Below are 14212 nucleotides of genomic sequence, written 5' to 3' on the forward strand. Positions count from 1 at the left end.
CGTGTTACAACAGCTCCTGGGCAGCCACGGAATTCCTGGCCCAGGCAGGACTCTCCAGCCAGCAGGTTCCACCTTTCCTTGTCCTCGGAGTGGAGGAGGAGAGATGAACTCCTGTGCAACGCTGCCTCACCTCTCTTTCTCACCACACTCACAGTTCAACAAAACACCAGATCCAAAGTGAGAGTGACTGCAGTGCAACACATCTCCCTTCCTTCTCTCCAAGTGAGCATTGTACCAGTGTTAGAGGGGAAATTATCTTGTTCAAGTCATTTTTCTGTGTAATACCTGTCATTTGAAAACACTGCTGTATGAAAATGAGTGTAAATAAACCTACAATTTTGATTGTCATGATATCAAATGCATTTGTGTTCTGTTGAGGACAATGAGGCAGCTTAAACACCTGTCCCTGCTGCAGGTAGCCCTCCTTCCCGGCTGGAGCTTTGGTCTCATTCTGTGTCATTGTTTTGCAGCAAAGCTTCAGCATCCCAGACAAACTGAGGGTCTGCTCCTGGATGAGTTCCACAAACAGAATGACAAAAAAAATTACAGAATAGTTTGGATTGGAGGGGACCTTAGAGACTATCCAGTTCCAGCCCCTGCCAGGGGCAGGGACATCTTCCACTATCCCAGGTGGCTCCAGGCCTTGTCCAACCTGGCCTTGGGCACTGCCAGGGATGGGGCACAGCTGCTGCTGTGTTGGTTATGCTGTGCAGAGCCCGGGCAGACCCAGGAGCACCCAGGCTGTGCAGTAAGCTCAGCCTGCAGCACACAGGGATGTGATGTGGCACGTCTGGAGCTGCCCCTTGTTTCTTCCCTCTCACCCCTCCACATCACATTGTCCCCTTGTCCCTCTGCCAACGGGTGCCAAGGCCACCTGGGGGTCCTTCAACTGCCGGTCTCCAGCAGAGATGTCTCAAAAAGGTCTTTGGTTGTGTCCTGTCACCCTGGTGTCCCTTCAGCTCCCCTTTCCTTTTGCTTTCTTACCCTTGTGACAAGGCTATTCTAAGAGAATTTGGGTTAATTTTAATTATGTAGAGACTGAAGCAGTTCTGGTCTTTCCCAGCAGTGAACAGAAGCATCAGAAGCCATGGGAAGCAGCGTGCTCTGAAGAGTGAGGTGGATATGCAGGCCCCAGGCTGCTAAGGAAGGGAGGGCTTGTTTGCAAACTCCCTTTGTGAATAGGCACAGGGAGGTTGTCCCTGTGGGATCCCTCAATCCCAGAGCACAGTCACAGCACTTGGATGGCTTGAGCAGATCTTGGTGGGACACCTCAGTATTGTGCTTCCAGAAAAGTAAGGTTTTGGAAAATAGCATTTGGCTTGTTCTTGTTTGCTGAGGGATTTTGAGACATGCCTGGTACTAATGTGCATAATACAGATAAAACCAAACAAGCCAAGAATCTGAGGGACAATGTGGCATGACAAGAACAGCAACAGGAGTGGGAAGTTTTGGAAGTTTTTTGGAAGCAGTGCTCTGATGTCTCTCTGTTGGGGGTTGCTTTTTGGGGAAGATGAGGCTGGAGAAGGAAGTTCAGTGCAGCTGGTTTAAGAGTCTTATGAAACAAGGAAAACATGAAGTCACTTGGGAAAGAAAGGTTAATTCTTGGTACAAAAGAAATTTTCAACTCAGCTTCCTTGTGTTTCTAGCCAGTCCCAAAACCCAGGAGCAGAGCTAGGCAAGGTGTGGGAATCATCCCCACGAAGGCAAATGGAAAGTGCCGGCGATGATCAGATGGATGGAATGTTCCTCTCTGGGACTGATCCCCATCTCCTCACACCTGACATCCCGCAGGGTCTCGGGGGCTGGGGGGGCTTTGCCCCTGTCTCAGCACACTGCAGAGGTGCTGGAATTGCTCCCCAGGGGCTGTGGAAGACACAAAAAGGCAGGAGCAGAGCAGTGAAGGATTCCTCAGCCCGTGCACAGCCCGGGAGCTGCACAGCCAGGCAGGGGCACTGTGCCCACACCAGCAGAGGCAATGCTCCACATGAGTCCTGTGCTGACCATGACATTAACTTTTGTTTTGGTGGGCTTTGTGGAATGCAGTTATATGTGAATTTATAAAAAGTGGTTTTTCTCTATTTTGCAAGCAATAATGCCCGATGAGATGTGGATTTGTTGTATTTAAAAGGTTTTACAAAATAAAAAATTAAAATAATTCCCTTTTTCACATTGTTCTTCCAGCAGTATTCCACAGGAAGCCAAGGATGGCTGTGAGGGCTGGCTCCAGCTGCACAAACTCTCCTGAAACCCCCCCTCAGGCCACCGAACCTGCTCAAGCTGCTGAATCACATGTACTTCTGTAGGAACAAAGTTTTTATTTTTCCCATAAAGGACTTTTGATTGTTTTCCCATCCTGAAATAGGAAATGTCACGTGTGTCATTTCTTCCCCAGTGCCAGGCAAGAGCTTTCTGCCACAGACACGACGGGCAGGAAACCAGACATTGCAGAAGTGTTGTGCTGATCATTTGTCATATTCATAAAGGATGTAAGAAGACAAGCCAAAGGGCTGTGCGCCCTGTGAGGGTCCCTTCAGCTGTGGAACCCCTCTGTGCTGAGGGGATTTAGGGATTTTAGGGATCTAGCATTGCCCCCTGGGAATTTTGGGCCCATGGGCCTGTTCGTTAATCACATTAATGGACTTTTTATTAAAATTCCACATTGTGGCCTTTGCTGAGTCTCTACCAGTCTCTCCCTGGCTTCTTCCCCATCTCCCCACTGGTAAAATGAAGTATAATTCAGTGATGTTCAAAGAGTCGGCGACCTTTGGATGAAAAATTCTGAACTAAAATTCATCAGAATTAAAAACCTAATTTCCTGGCAATTTCCTATAAAGGCCCCAGTTATTATTTTTTCTGCAGCTTCACCCGGCGGACAGTTTGTCCGCGCTCCCAGAAGCAGCCGCCACCGCGGGTCCCCTCAGCTCTGCCGTGCCGGGGAGCCCAGCGGGGTCCCTGCGGCGGGGCCGCCGTGCGGCGCGCGCGGGGAGGGTGCCGCTGTGTCCCTGCTGCCCCGGTGCCGGTCGCCGCTGTCCCCGCTGTGTCCCCGCTGTGTCCCCGCTGTGTCCCCGCTGTGTCCCAGCTGTGTCCCGGCGCTGTCCCCGCTGTGTCCCCGCTGTGTCCCGGCGCTGTCCCCTCGCTGTCCCCGGGGCCCGCCTGGGGGTCGCGGTGCCCCCCCGCCCCCGCGCGCTCGGGCGCAGGCGCGCGCGGGTCACGTGCGCGGCGCAGGCGGCGGAGCGGCGCTGGAGTCCCGGGCCGCGCGCACCCCCGCCCCGCGCGCCCCCGCGGCCCGCGCGCGCCCCCGGCGGCGGCGGCGGGTCCAGGTGAGGGGAGGGCGGGGCGGGGGTCGGGACGCGGCGGCGGCGGCGGCAGCAGAGCGAGCGGGGCCGGGGCCGGGGCCGGGGCCGGCCCGGGCGGGGCGCAGGCCGAGCCCGCGGCGCGGGGGAAGGGGCGGCGGGGCCTGGCGGGGCGCGGAGCGGTGCCGGGCCCGCGCCGCCGGCGGCGGAGCGGCCGGGCCGGGGGCGTTTCGGCGGCGCCGGCGGTGCCGGGGCGCCCGGCAGGAGCCTGTCAGCGTGCGGCGGCTGCGCCCGCCCGCGGCCTGCGGCCCCGCAGCGCCCGGCGCGGAGCCGACCCTGCCCGGCCCGCAGCCGCCTCGGCCGTGCTTCCAGGCCGCGGCTCGGGCCGGCCCGGGAGGGAGCGCGGCCGGGCCGGCAGCGCTGTCAGCCGCGGGAGCTGCCCGCGGTCCGGCCGCTGTGTGAGCCGGTCCCTCAGCCCTGACCTCATGCGGGCGGTGACGGCTTTGTGCCGTGTCAGCCGGGGCGCGTTGACGTTTCGCTTTTGTTCGAGTCCTCGGTGGCTCTTAAACCAGTCGGAAAAAGGCTCTTCCCTCGTTTCCTCCGTGTGATTGCTGCGTTTTTCTAAATTTCAGCTACTTTAAAACCATCTGAGCAAGCTCAGGGGTCTAATTCCTTCCCTCTGCTTTGGGGAATGGAAGGACAGATCTCTTCTGTGGCTCTGCATCCTGGCAGCAGGTTGGAGCTTCATGAGCTTTGTCTCTCCGTAACCCTTCAGCCTCCTCGTAGACACATTTTTGCTCATTCCACTCGCCGCGAGCTGTAGGGAAACCTTTCTCAGAGGTTTTATTGTCGTAAAACTTCTCATAGAAGAAAGACAGTGCCTCTTGTTGGTTTTGCAATTATTGTGTGTTGTTCTGGCTGGATCTTTAGCTAAGGCACCTCTCAGTATTTCCTATATGTGAAAACAACCACAAAGAACAAATCTGACATTTTCCATAAAGGTTACCAAGTGTAATGACCACAGCATTTGGATTTGGTGGCTCTTCTCAAGTTATAGCAAATGGTCCCAGCTTGCCTACATTTCTTGTGGAGTGAGAAACAAAGGTTTCAGGGGTGTGTTCAAACAGGCCGGGGCTGCAGCCTGGGGGCTGCCGCAGTGCCCACAGCACAGCTCCGAGGTGTTTGCCAGGGATTCTAAGTATCCACTGAGCCGTGTGCCTTCCTCGGAAACTTCCCCGGCTCCAGGAGGAAATGTTCTGCAGTAACACTGTGTCCGGGCTCTCCTAGGAGAGGAAGGATCAGAACATGGGGGGCTGCACACATGTCTGACCTTCAGTTGAGAAATTACATTTCTTAGTATTTTGAGCCCAAGGAAGGGTCTTCTGTTAGGCATTGGATTTGGGCTGGAAATCTCCCAGCAGCGCTCTCCAACCACTCTCTCTGGAAGGCCTGTCCTTTTGTAGGACTTGGAGGGGTTGTTTACAACAGGCTTCCAGGTGATGGAGTAATTTTACATCTTTCTAGTAAAAACGTAGATGCTTCTCTAACATAAGAAACTACTGTGAGTAGAGAAGCCAAAGAATTCCAGGTCCTTGTGCATCTGGAAGTGTTGGTGTTTCCATTTTTCAGTGGCTTAAATATTTGAAAATACAGGTTGTGGAGGTAAATTCTGCTGAAGAGCTGTAATGCCATTCTTTGTGCTGCCTGAGCATAACAAAGGTTCCTGCCTTGGTGGGAGATGTTGAATGTTTCAACATGACAACGAAACCTTAAATTGGCAGTATATTTTGATTTTTTAGTACAACAGCAATTGCTTTTGGATGGAAGCTGAGGTTACAACCCAATTACACAGACTCACTAAATTTAATAGATTTGCAGTGGCAAAGGCTTTGCTGCTGAAGGGATTGAAGAGTTAATGTGGCTGTAACAGTTTGCATTGAGAATGGTGAAAGTTTATAGGTCGCTGGAGAACCTCTGAAGGGCAGAAGGCATCATGAGGGTGTCTTTCAAAATCCTGTGGTCTCTGTTGAGAAATGCAAAGCTGTGGTGCAGGGATGGTGTGAGGAGGCCTGCTGGTGTGTAGGGCACTGAGCGCCAGGACTGGACCCTCGGTGCTGCAAAAACTGCCTTCAAGCATAAGCTTTTTCCTTAATGCACAGCTGGAGCAGAAGGAATGAGAAAAAGTGTAGGGCTGGGAACAGGTGAGGGCCAGCAGTGGAAGGAGAAATAACCCCAGATGATAACAAGTTGAGGCAGAAGGGAAGATGCTTCATCAGGTGAGGTGTTTTCCATCTCCAGGCGAGTCTCTCCATTTCCACCAGCCAGACAAGCAAGTCACCTTTGCTTTACTGGAGCCATGGATATTTTGTGTTTTGTCTTGTCACTGTTGCAGACTCTGCTGTCCCCTCCAGAGCAGGTCACTGATGTTCTTCAGCAGGAGCCACCCATTAATTGCAGATAACTGAATGTTTCAGCCACGGAGTCAGCATGTTCCTGCATGGAGAGCTGGAGGTTTAGCTCAAGAAGATGAAGTTAACTTAGATTGTCTTGTGCCCTGGCTAATTAGAGTGATGCTGCTAGAGTTTAAAGATAATCTAAGGTTTGGATTATGCAGGCTGGTAGTGGAAGTTTTCCACAGGTCCAGGAGCTGGGGGCTTTTCTCAGCCAATTGAGAAATCATTTTCCATCCAGTGGAACAGCATCCCACCTGCTGATGGCACATCAAAAATTGCTGCTGTAGTAATCAAAAATAGGAATAAGTACTGGATTGGTCATGTATATGTGAGAGCCCTGAGGCCGTAACTCAGTAAATAACTCTTCTTTATGCATTTGGGGAAAAACAAAGGCAACCAGCGTGTGACAGTGCTGTTGGTTTGGGAGCTGGGGTGAGGGATGGAGACACATGTGGCACTCCACAGCTCATGAGGGCCATCATCTTCTCAGACTCGAGACCAGTTGCCTGCTTCTCCAGCTGGCATGAGTGCCCTGAAGCATAGCCCTACACAGGGCTTTGGATTTGATTGGTATGAAAAATAGAAAATTACAGGAGATGAATGGTACCTTGTCTAAATTAACTAATGTAAACCAATAGTTTGGGACAGGAAGTTGCTTATGCTCTGTTGCATATATGGGACCTGAAGCTTTAGGTCTGGATGAAAGGGATCTAGTTATTCCACCAAAAGACGCATGCTATTGAATTCTCCAAGTCTGTGCAAATAATTTGAATTTTATAATTTTATTGTTTTGAAAATTAAACCTGCCAGGACCACACAGCTGGTGTAAGATTGTGTTTTTCATTGTGGTTTCTGTGTGGTGCTCACAGAGACTGAGTTAAGCCTCTGGTCTGCATTTACAGGATCCCAGAATGGTTTGGGTTGGGGGACTCCTTAAAGACTGCCTTGTTCCTACCCCTTGGCATGCATGGCAAAATGTTTCTTTGAAGGGTTTTTTGGGAGTGCCCTTCTCATCTCTACAAGAATGCATTGCTCTCCAATTCTGTTGCATCCACATTTTACTAGAAGGTCCTAAGCTGTTTGCGTGGTTCTTAATGGCAGTAGTGACAATAAATAACACTTGAAATTCTATTTTTCTAAAAGCCCAGAGCAGCGCAAAATAAGCTGCAAGTTTTTATACAGTCAGGAAACTCTCAGAATAATCTTGATTTTAATCAAAGGTGTACCTACTTCTGTTATATGAAGATTAGGTTTTTGGTCAGGGAAAAGAGTCTCCTTGATATTGAGTGTCTCCTATAAAATAATTACTTTTAAGCTGTTTCTTTTAGCTTCAATTCTTTTTTCATCCTTTACATAATATCAGAATTTTAAAAGCTTCCCTGAGATTTCCTGGATGTTTGTTAGATGTAAGAAGGAGTAATATTGCAGAAGGTGCAGTTTTCAGTCAAACCTTATTTCAGTGCTGATGATCACATGGATTTCTGGGCTGGTTATATTGGTGTTTAGGAAGCCCTGTGAGAATTTGGTGATAAAGGAGCACCTGTGGGGTGTGTCAGCCCAGAAAGGTCTGGTAGTGGTTAAATTCTGGTTTAAATAAAAAGCTTGTTGTAACACAGAGCACAGATTGCTACTTAAAAAGGCATTTTTCATAACTTTTGAAGGCAAGATCAAATACAGTCAAGATGCTCCTGATTTTAAATAGCATCCCATTTTGTTTGCTGATTGCGTTGGTGGATTCTTGTGGAAACTTATGTACTGCAAAGCTCTGTCAGTATTCACAGCATGCTTCTTCCAAATGAAAATATCTTTACCATGGGAAATTAGTAACTCAGCTAATGGGAATTGATTGACCAAATATTGTGCTGGATGGACTGCAGCTCCCAAGAAAATTGCTGATTCCCATTTCCCTTGTGCCTGGCAGCTGCCTTGGTTTGTATCTCAGCTGCTGAAAGGGGTAATTTCTACATGGCTAACTTAGCTGCTGATTCTAAAGTTATCATTCTGCTTTTTAGAGCAGTTCTAAGCACCTCAGCAGTCAAATTCTGTTGGAATAAAACCGAATGGCTCAGCTGAGGCGTTTGCAGCTTGACATGAGTTGTGGGCTTTCTGCAAACTTCTTGAACCTTTAACAAACTGATGTTTCATTAAACCCGCTGTCAGACTACATCAGGATAGCACTGCAAAGAGTTATGTGTGTTATAACAAGCTGTAATTTTCTCTTTGTCAGAAACATTTGGGTTTCAGTGTTTTAGTTTGAGGGCTGTGGGAGTGCAGCAGACCAGTGTGAGGAGCAGTGGCCAGTTCTGTGGCAGTGTGAGTGAACGAAGCCTGCCTTGCTGGAGGTGTGCTTGGTTTGTTTTCTTCGTGTTTGGGAAAGCATAAACTCTAAACAAAACTCTTCTGTAGCTGGAACACTTCACAAGGCTCTTTCTGTGATTCCTTGGGGTCTGCTAAGATGTGTGCTCAGTGTCCAGGTCTGTCAGATAACTTACTGTAGTGAAAGTTGGAGTTAATGAACCAATGCTGATTACTTATTTTCCTTAACCAAATTTAATCCCATGTGCACAATGGGAATGGAGACCGCAGCAGTTATTTTTTTCTTCTTCTTCCCATAGCCCATGCTGACCATCCTCAGTTTCTCACTGGATCTTGCTAGGGCAGCCTGTCTTTCCCAGTCCTTTTGAGCAGTTGGATGTCGTGGTGAGGGACACTCAGAAGGGAGAACTGAAGGAACAAAACCCCTTTGGTTCCTTGCACCAAGGAGTTCAGAAGGTTTTTATCTTCCCTCCACTTCCCCATGCTTTAGCCAAAATCACCCTCACCCTGCTGGGCTAAGGCACAGGCCTTCAGCATGGGGACTGGCTGCTGCACCTTGGAGACTTCCTTAAAAACAGCTTTTCCATGGCCCAGCCTTTCCTGTGAAGTCTTGGCCTGGCTCTGGAGGTAACCAACCAGTTTGTTGAGGCTGTGGAACATCCTTTTATGAAAAGGGTAAAAAAGTAGAACTAATGCAGTATCTCCTGTAGAATGTGAAAACCTCTTTTAGTTTTGGCTTATACAACAATACTAAAATTTCCTATTTCAAGTTTTGATTTTGCTCCTTAGCTTGGTGTCTGGTCGTGGTATTTAGGCAGGTGCATGTGGCTGGAAACAGGTTACTGCTTGTGATTTATCCATCAGGCATTTGACTTGGTGCTACACTTCTTGAGTTACGATTACTTGGAAACACAAGAAGATGCAAGTGGTTGAAAAGTGTTAGATGACCATTAAAAGTGCTGCAAAGCCTTTATGATGTGATTTAATGTAAAACCTCTTTCCTTCTCTCTGAGGTGCTGGGTTGGTGCAAAGTGCACAGGCTACAGCACAATAAGGCTTTTAAAGCAATTTTGCTTTGTTGTCTAGATAGAAGACAACAAATCTCTGCTTTTTCTTTCTGAGTGTTTTTCCATTTTCTGCTTCCCCTGTTTGTTTTTGGGCAGTCCCCTTCCCCAGTGATGAGCAGGCAAGCACATAAGCAGAAAATCTCCTTGAGAAGCACCCCTGGGCTGTGCCTCTAAATGCCGTTGATTCGAGGGGCGGTGTTTTGTTGTCCCAAAGCCATTTAGCTTTACTGCTGTGTTTTTATGATCCCAGGAGCTGGAGTGCAGCTTGGTGAGCCCAGGAGCAGGGCCTAGGAATGGATTCACCTCTCCATGCTGGCCTCCTGCAGCAGCAGTGTCTGTCTGAGGTGGTCCTGTGGGCTTGGAACGAGCTTCTGGAATGAGCTGAACCTGAGCTGGTTTAGGCGCCTGCTCAGGATGAGCGGAGGGACACCCTGGCTGTGCTGGTGTCTCTGTTCTGGAGATCAGTTTAATCAAGATGAGCTTGTCCTAAGACTTAAATAAATACATTATTCTAGATTAAACTTGCCCTGTTTAGAAGAATAGAATGTCATTTCCAGCTAAAGGAAGTATTCCATTTTCTGCCTGTAATGAAAGGTTGATTTTTCAAGCTCCTGAGGCTTTGCTGTTCAAATCTGAATATAGTAATATGTGCTTTTTACATTGCTGAGGTGAGCGTTTAACTTGGTGCAAAACTGCATATTAAAAATGGAGCTATTCACCAGTGTGTTCAGTATTTCTGTTATTTCACATCACTGTCTGATGAAATGTGATGGTTTTCTTTCAGGATTCCGTATTTGGGACTTTCTGTTTAACCATGTTTGCCAGTCTGGAATCACCTGAAGTCCTGTTGCACACCCCACAATACTGAAGTTGTGAAATTTGTTTTGGTAGGTAAAATAAACATATGATGCATCTGAATATCTGTTGTTTTTATAAATTCTCCCCCTGCCTCTCCTCACTGCTGTGTTTGCAGAGCTGGGCTGGCTCCAGAGCTGACTTCCCACTCGGCCATACAGGGTTAGGGGTATTTGCCACCAGGTTTGGGGCTGCTCCTCCCAAGGAGAACAGTTGAGATGCTTTAGTTGTGTCATTCATCTAACACCAATGTTTGAAGTTCAAAGTTACTGGAACCTGGGCTAAGTTGTTTTAGAGGGAATTTTCGTGCATGTTTATTTTTAGGTATTCTTTCATATTATAACCATGATTCTTAGCCTTACTTATTCTCCTTGTGTTATATTGTTATATACAATTGCCTAGAATTTTTTAAAAGTTTTGTTGGGTTTTTTGTTTTGTGGGTTTTTGTTTGGTTTTTTTTTTTCCCCAAAGCCATATTTTTTTAATCTTTGTATCATAGAATGGTTATGGGTGTCTAGCTTTATTCATTGTTCAGGTTTAACAAGCTCTAAGATGGGCAGGTGCTATGCTGGGCAATAAAGGAAACAGTTGTAGGAGGACAATACACTGTTACCAAATCTCCAGGAGAGACGGTGCTGTGGTCAGTGTTCCAGGGGTTTATGGGTGTTATACTTTAAACACAGCCTCTGTGACTGTGTGCCAGTGCACGTTACAGGTTTAATGAAAATCATCCTCTCAGGACTGTTCTGGCAATGCTGAACCTCTTCTGTCCTGTCATGAAAATCTCTACATGTTTTTCTCACTGACACCTAAAACAAAGGAATCAGAAAACATTAAAGTGTATTTTCCAAGACATCCTTTGTTCTTGATATTTTTTTCTATTAAGTCTCTTGAAAACCATTTTTCAGTGACAGCAAATGCAACATGAATCCTTTAGAAATTACATTGCTACTGCTATCCCAGACTTTTCCTCCTCGCTCTCAATTCTGGTTTCTCCAAGGGGTTTGGCTGTAACATCATGTCTTTCCCTTCCATGTTGCAGCTTTAAATAGTGGTCACTGTGAAGATGAGGACCCTTCTTAGTGCCAGCTTGTGCCATCTGCTAGTGAAGGGCATCAATCCATCCCTCCTTCTGCTCCCATCCTTCCCAGTCTTTTGTGTAATTTGGAAGAGTACTTGTTGAGATATAGAGCATGGTTTTAGTACTTTTTATTTGTTTTGCAAGAGTGCAGGTTCTGATGTGACATCAGTTGTGAAAGCATTTATTTTGAATGCATTAAAAAGCTTGGCAATCAATAGACTGGGACAGAAAACCTGTAACAGGTGGCCAGACAAAGCCTTGGTTTGACAGTGTGCTCTGTGCAGTGCAATAGATAAGGGAAAGCAGGACAAGAGATTTCCAGTTTTGTTTAAGAGACTAATTGACATAAGTTTGGATCAGCTGAGTGAACCTTGGGGCAAAACCACCAAGGTACCATTTGGGTTTTTTTCCTTTGTGTTGTTTTTTCCTCTCCAGAGACCAGCACTTCCAGGTACTCCAGAGCCTGCCAGCTTTCCCATGTTCAGCTGCTCCCCAGTTAGTGACAACTGGCTGTTTCAGATTTTGCTGTAATCCCATCTGTCCTGGGCTCTGGATGGGATTTTCCAAGCCTTGCCCAGCCATGTGGTGCTGGGTTTGTTGTGCAGGCTGCCTGTCAGGCTGCTGGGGACAGCCAGGGCACAATAAAATGCCTTGGGGCTGCCCAAGTGTGTGTGTGACCCAGCTGTCCAGCAGCCCAGGTCTCAACTGCAGCATCCTCTATCCTGTGGGAATTCTTCCTCTGAGGAGCCTCTTTTGCACATGTTAGTGGGTCAGTTGTTTTATCCATAAGCTGAGCGTGCCTGGGAGCTCCTGGCTCCAGCAGCCCAGGCTGTGCCCTGCATGCACCCTTTGCACACTCTGCTCTTCGTGGGCTCTTCTACCCCCTGTCCCCAAACAACAGTGCAGGTGCATGTTGACCCTTTATCCGTTATTTGGCTGTTTATCCCCACCTCTCTTACTTCAGTTAGATATTTTTAATAATTACACTGAATAAGACCAACTTTATAATAAAGAGGCATAGCAATGGTTTTGTTGCTGTAGCCAGTTCCAGGCCAGGTTTGAGGGTAAATGGTCGCCATGTGGTAGCATTGGATTTGCTCTGGCTTTCCAGAAACAATTGTATAATGGGAAATACTAATTTGGAAACTCTAAAGGAGCAGGGGCAGGAAGGAGGTCATGTGTGCTTTTTGAAGGAGGGATGATGGTCAGAGACCTTCTTATGCTGCCAAGTGAGCATGAGTGCTTGAGTTTCTGAGGTGTGCTGTGGTTGTGCAGATCAGTTCAGGGGTGGTTCTTACTTATCAGAGACCCTCCATACTCTGCTGGGGGTTCTGGTTTAAGGGATTGTTGAATGAGCAATGTTTTACCTGTGTGTGCTTGTGCTGAAGCCTTTTTGTGTTTGTGTGGAAGAGTATTGAGGGAAGGTACCTGCTAATTATGGTCAAGTGCTTGCTCAGGATTTATGGAAGCCAACCCTATAACCATAAGATTACAGAAGTTGTTAGGATGCTGTGCAGCTGGGATTCATTTGCTCTGATATGAATGGTGTGCTGTGCACTGCCTGAAAATGAAAATTTTGCAAATCATCACTTTCTCATGTAATGCATGAGATAAAAGATGCCTGAGTATAGGAACAGACAAAAGTTCATGTGTTTTGGAGGGAAAAGGTGCAGATGAATATAGCAGAGATCCTTGAGGAGCATAATGTGAAGAAAAAATGCAAAGGGAGCTGTAGCTATCTATATGTACTCATCTGGGAGGTAAAATTTAAACCTTGGTCTTGGTTTGTTTCCTTCCCTCACAATATCCCTGTGGTCCTGTGGTTCTCTGAGTCAGGTGAAACAAGGCCTGTGGTCCTTTGGGATTTAGAAAACTCTAATTAGACTGTACTTATTCAGTACAGTCTAATTATTAAAAATATCTAACTGAAGTAAGAGAGGTGGGGACTAACAGCCAAATAACAGATAAATGGTCAAAATGCACCTGCATGGTTGTATGGGGACAGAAGAGCTCGGCCCACGAAGAGCAGAGTGTGCAAAGGGTGCATGCAGGGCACAGCCCGGGCTGCTGGAGCCAGGAGCTCCCAGGCACACTCAGCTTATGGATAAAACCAACTGACCACTAACATGTGCAAAAGAGGCTCCTCAGAGGAAGAATTATTATAGTGTTTACAAAGGGTAATAATTTCAACAAATCCTGTCAGATTTTAGCATATTCAGATGAGGCTGATGAAATTTGGTCTAAGTTGCAGCATTTTTATGAATTGTTTAAAAACCAGATTTAAGCAATCTGGGGATCTTCTGCTCTTTCACAGGGAAGATGGAGGCTTCAGACACCTCTGTTAAAAAAGATCTGAAGTGTTTGTGTTCTTATAGATAAATTCTTATTTTTCTGGTGTTGGGGATTGTCAGGCATACTCATGTTTCTCACTGCAGGTGCAACACCCCATCACCTCCAAACAGTTGTACCTTTTCAACATGTAGGAGCCTGTATTTTGAGCTGAAATTTACTCATGATTTTCCGACAAATAACATTCTATGTAATTTTCCTCAAAATATAGTGCTTATATTTCACAGGATGCTTGCCTTATTCCTTGCACAGAATGGCTGTGTTTGGCCATTAAAAAGGCCATTTGTGTAGGATCCCTCAGCTCCTCTCTCCCTGGAGTCAGTGGATGTGGAATAAAAGATGTAGGATGCAGAAGGAGAAGGACTGTTCTCCTGGTTAATGTAAAGCCAGCTTGGGTAAGGAAGTTACCTGTCCAAGAAATTGTGTGAAAATCAGTTCAAACATTTTTTCTCAGACTCCTATTACTTGTGATTCTCATTATCCAGGTACCTGACATGCAACTGAGGAGTTTGCCTTAATGGAGGTGCCAACACTCAGAGCTGTAATTTAGACACAAAGCCAAGTAACAGGGGAAAGAAAAAAGATTTAATTTTCTCTGTGTTCACCTGGTAATGGATTTTTAAAATTTATTTCTCTATTGCCCATCTTTAAAGTTTCTATGGCAATAATAAGTATATGAAAGCACTATGGAAATAGATCGGTACCTGTGAAACATTGAACTTATTTTCTGATGCAGGACTGCAGAAGAGCTTGTGAGACAAAATTTGTTTGGTTTTTAATCTGAAATTTGAGGATGAA

General features: G+C 46.9%; 1 protein-coding gene across 1 annotated transcript in view; it reads left to right on the top strand.

The window, feature by feature from the left end:
* Positions 1-3262: 3262 nt before the first annotated feature.
* The window catches only part of NCOA6 (nuclear receptor coactivator 6), a 44041-nt gene continuing 33091 nt past the window's right edge, over positions 3263-14212 (top strand). The window contains exons 1-2 of the mRNA XM_030963061.1: positions 3263-3320; positions 9914-10016. The gene's annotated coding sequence lies outside the window, so the exon portion shown is untranslated. The remainder of the gene's footprint in view (positions 3321-9913; positions 10017-14212) is intronic.

This window comes from Camarhynchus parvulus, chromosome 20 (assembly GCF_901933205.1).
Source record: "Camarhynchus parvulus chromosome 20, STF_HiC, whole genome shotgun sequence".
Classification (NCBI taxonomy): Eukaryota; Metazoa; Chordata; class Aves; order Passeriformes; family Thraupidae; genus Camarhynchus; species Camarhynchus parvulus.